At 35.8% G+C, this 5,128-nt stretch overlaps 1 non-coding gene across 1 annotated transcript; it reads left to right on the top strand.

The window, feature by feature from the left end:
• Positions 1-2,669: 2,669 nt before the first annotated feature.
• Positions 2,670-2,751, top strand: TRNAS-GCU (transfer RNA serine (anticodon GCU)). The gene has a single exon. It is a non-coding gene; the product is annotated as a tRNA-Ser (tRNA).
• Positions 2,752-5,128: the final 2,377 nt, after the last annotated feature.

Below are 5,128 nucleotides of genomic sequence, written 5' to 3'. Positions count from 1 at the left end.
TCAACATTTTTGTTGTCTGGTAAGACTTAAAAGTTTACACAAATGTGAATTTTACGTCTGTATCATTTTCAATTAGTCTTGAATCTGCAGAGTCATGTTCATGTTATTTTGCACTCCGAATTGGGAATGCTGATGAGATCTGTAAATTGGAATGCTCAATGCGATTATAGGAATCTGTCAGAGGCGTTATGGTTAATTTGCTCCTGTGAATTTTTTATATAATTGTGAATATTGTGTAGATGAGTCTGCAGCAGAGTTACATTCATTCTATTTTGCATTGAAATTGTGATACCAATTTTTCCTTCAGATCAAAAATGGCTTCAAAAATCCTAGGTCATTAAATTTTATTGCAAAAGTTTTCTCTAAATTGATGTTAAAAGTGGAAACAAGGTGAATCAAAACAATTTTGCTTTAAAATGTTAAAGTTTAGAACATTAAAGTTTGGCCCTTTCCTTTTGGTTAAGTTTTAAATTTTCCAAATTAAAGGATTCCCACGTTGAAAAAAAGGTCAAATTGAGTCCATCTTAGTCTTTGGAAGGAATTTGAAAGCCAAAAATGCCTTCACCACGTAATATCATGCCTTAACTACAGTTCTTATTGAGTTAACTTTTGGTTCGAGCCACAAGCTGAAGATGAAAGCTTCACCGAGAAGAGATGCCCTGGTTCTCCATGATGACCAGAACCTTGATGAGGCAGTTTGAAGAGTTTCAGTCTTATACGGAGCAGCAGAGGGGTCTTGACGGCATGTTTTCTCAGACTTCTCATCTTAATGCACATGAAAGAAGAAGGTACGCCATATTTTTCTCAAATGCATCTGCTGCTCTCTATCACTATAGAAACTCTTAGTGTGGCAACCCAAGAGCATTCTATGCATATCTTGTTAAGAGTTTTAGGATTTTTTCACGTTTACTCCATGACCCATTTAGGTGAGAACAGCGAATATATATGATAATGAGTATACTTCATGACCCTGAGAAGATAATAGTTTTGTTCTAAAAGAGGCATGACAGTACAAGGAAAGTCCAAAGAAATCTCAAGGGAAAAATAAACTCCCATAAGGCCACAAAAGCAGCGTAGGAAAATCATTAACAAATTTCCAGTGTGCAGATCTCGAATAGCTTGAGGACAGCAAAACATGATATTTTTTGGGTCTTTTCTTTTTGCAAAGGCAGAGATCAATCTTCATTGAAATAAAGGTCATCTTGTTTGCCTAATATTTTCCCTCAAAGGTCATAAAAGGAAAATATTAAAGAAATTAGAGAGCAAGCTCACAATGAAGACAGTTAAAAGGACTTAGTCACAGTCACAAAAGGATATGAGCAGAGATTACAAATATAAGTGATAATCTTGACAATCCAAAGATTGAGAGGCACAGAGGTAGTTCCAATCACATAGCCTATGGCTTCATGCATAGATCATAGAACTATGAGCCTGAGAATATGATAGTAATAACAATACCTCTCAACGAGCAGCATTCATGTTCAAAGTTCAAAGAGACAGTCATAGGCTGTGTAAATGACAAGATATTGACAAAGAATGCAGTCCCAACCCAGCTAATCCAAAGCAGGGATCAGAAAATGTTCAAGATACAGATACAGCAGGGATCAATGGAGATTCTAGCAGCATATTTGATATGAAAGCAGTGATACATGCTGTCCAAAGCAAGTAATGACAGTCCAAAGTCAAAAACTTAAAGACTGAGCTTGAAGAAAAAGGTATTCTACACCCAATGAAGATCATAGCAGCAGTCATACAGCAAATGACAGTATCAAAAGGCAATGTGACTGTGAGCAATCCAAAGAGGTGAAAGACTGAAAACAGAGTCATAAAGCTTTGAGACTGTGATTCTCAAGACAAGAAACCTCAAAGATAGTAACAAAGATCACCGTGATAAGAGGCAAGACAGTCATGGGCTGTGTAAATGGCATCAATATGATTGTCTTGTATGTGATTAAAGGAGCTTTCTAGATTTGTTAGGTGAAATGGTGTATTCACACAGGGTACTCATGTATTGTATAGTATTTCATTGCTACTCTATGTCTGCACACATCTTCATGAGTGCTTTGGACTTGCACACTGTTTTAGCTCGGTCATTGAGAGCATTGTAACCAGAGATGTTAATGGTCATGATCATTTGCAGCCTAATCACAGTGATAGGGTAAAGGAAAAGTGATTAGGGAGTCTACGAGGAAGAAACAAAAGTACAGTAGGCCAAAGTAAAAGACAGTGAATTAATAAGAAGCATGTATGACAGTGATAAGAGCCTTGACAAAAGTACAGTGCATTCGCACAGTGACCTCCATTCATGAAAAGTTATAGAAGCTACAAACATGCAAATCATCATGAAGACTGAGATAGAAGTGATGATATCTTATTCCATAAAGCAAAGGAAAAGAGAGTCTCTGATTATGACAGTGAATGGTCAAGACAGCAAGCATGACAGTCACTCTCAAAATAAGGTTACAAAGACATAAAAGGTGTAATGATAAGATGGTCCTAAGGAACGGTATTCATGTTTGAAGACCTAATTCAAAGAGTTTGTCAAAGTTAAGCTCACAATAGCCACAGGACTTTCATTTTCCAAAAGGCCCTCTATCAATGAGCTTGGGATATTAGGACTTATATCTGTCATTAATCTGACAAAAACATGCAAATGGCGGTCACATGACGTCGCTTTGGCCGAGTGGTTAAGGCGTGTGCCTGCTAAGTACATGGGGTTTCCCCGCGAGAGTTCGAATCTCTCAGGCGACGTTAATAATTTATTGTTTAGTAAAACTTAAAGTTTACACAAATGTGAATTTTGCATCTGCAGCATTTTCAATCTGTTTTGAATCTGCAGAGTCATGTTCGTGTAATTTTGCCGAATTTGGAATCTTGATAACATCAGTAAATTGGAATGCTGAATGAAATATAAGAATCTCTGAGAATTGGCTTCACATAATTGGTGAGTCTGCAATTTTTATTTGTTATAATGAGTTAAATTTATCTTATTTTTCACTTGGAATTAATAATCTTTCATATTTTCTTTTTATTTTGATGTGCCTTATGTTTTTAGAATGTCAATCAAAATTTTATTTACGAAATCTACCTAGTATACCAAGACCTAACCCAAAGTTTATATATAGTAATCCAACTTCAACAAGTGAAAGTCATTGTTCATCCCTATAGTGACCTTCACCTTTCTAAATCATTTGATGCATTAGATGACTTATTTGAGCTTCAAGATGTTATAGAACATCAAGCATATTGTGCACATTGATGTTTTCTTTATTCTTTCATTCATTTATTGATACATCCAAAGCATCTTGTCTTATTGTATCTATTACGAATTCTTCTTCTACACTAAGATTCTTGCTTATCCCTCAACACCTCCATAGTCTCTATAACTTCTCCGATATCCATTATTTATATGTAATTATCCTAGCTTCTTTTGTTCTCCCAAAGCCATGCTAGTACCTCTCTTTGGCACTCTTTGATTTACATTCATTTTTCTATGCACATAGAGGCTCAATAGTTCATGTACTTTTCATCAATTATCTCTCACCCCTTGATATTATAAATCTAGTCTGTGACTTTAGTTTTCCATCCTATCTCACATTACGGTCATATGTCCTCTTATGCAAATGTTTCCACTGCTACCTTTTACTAGTCATCCATTCCATTCCCTTTACACATATAAGGTGTAAATACCCAATGAAATATGTTGAACTTTTAATTATACAAATTCTTTAGCAATAATAGAACATAATAGAAATACAAATGACCATAAAGAAAATGCAAACCATAACAAGTATATTTATGTGGACAAACCATTCGAAAAAAATATCCATACCCAAAAAGACCCAAGCTTGTATTAATCCTTTGAAATAGAGTTACATCAATATAGCTTATCTCTCTATATTCCAATATCACTCCGTTTTTCATACAACCCACTAAACCACTTATGTAACCTCTTACTCCAAATTACAATCTATAAAAGAATTACAAAGTAAAAACAGTTAGAATCCCTAAGGAGGTGTAGACCCTAAATATATTCACTTAATTATTCCCTACAGTCACCTTTTTTTAATAATAGAAACTCGATTTTAAGGGACCGGGAACCCAAAAAAGCGCAACAACTAATCAAGAACAAAAGCCATACACATAAGCCACAACACTCTTAAATTAAATCAAAGACAACAACTAACACACAAGCCACACATAACATCGCACAAAGGGAAACTATTCCATTATGTCACTTGCAACCAACTGCTTCACATCGAAAGGGAGATTGTATCCCATTCCTTAGACCCCTCATCACAAATAGCTTTGAGGCTAGTGTCAGCATTCTATGCCCAATCGATGACCCTATTACTAGTTCTACCAATATGCAATATCATGACCTTGTCCAAATCATCAATCAAGCATTTGGCAGCATCAATAACCATCTCCAATCTCCAATTATTGATGTTTCCTCCCTTTAGAGCACTGATAACGACCTTAGTATTTCCCTTTATCCAAAGCTTTCTCCATCCTTTTTGTCTGGCGATTATCAAGCTCCAAATCATAGCTTTGGCTTCAGCTAAATTATTGGTGTCAATACTGAAGTCCACAAAATGAATTAATAGAGACTTTTCTATTGAATCTCTGAAGACCTACCACCTCTCGTTTAGCATATGGCTTAAATCACACACATTAAGCTTATACTTCTAGATTTAAAAGTGTTAAACATTCAGAGTTGACTAATATTTTCTAGACTTAACAGGTTGCTTAAGGTGTGTGGTCACACTAAGAATTCACTTTTAGACTTAAAAGTATTAAAACACTCAAGGTTGACTAACATTCTCTAGACTTAATATGTTGCTTAGTGTTTGTGGTTTAAGGTTGGCCCCCGTTTTGTCCATATTACCCTTAGCAACACCATCAAATTTGAGTTTAACCCACCCCCAATCTGACGCATGGGAAGAGTCCAACCATCTCAAACTAGGCCAGGCGTTAGCCCACTCTCCTCTTTAATCTTGAGAAGCCAATTTCATCTCTTATGAACTTCTCCCAGCTCTCCCATGATGTCTACCACCCTGTCTTAAAGCTTGTCCATAGTTCACTTCTCGTCTTTGAAAATCTTACGGTTTCTTTCCAACCAAAGAGT

Source organism: Cryptomeria japonica, chromosome 6 (assembly GCF_030272615.1).
Source record: "Cryptomeria japonica chromosome 6, Sugi_1.0, whole genome shotgun sequence".
Lineage (NCBI taxonomy): Eukaryota > Viridiplantae > Streptophyta > Pinopsida > Cupressales > Cupressaceae > Cryptomeria > Cryptomeria japonica.
This window is presented reverse-complemented; position numbering and strand designations above follow the sequence as displayed.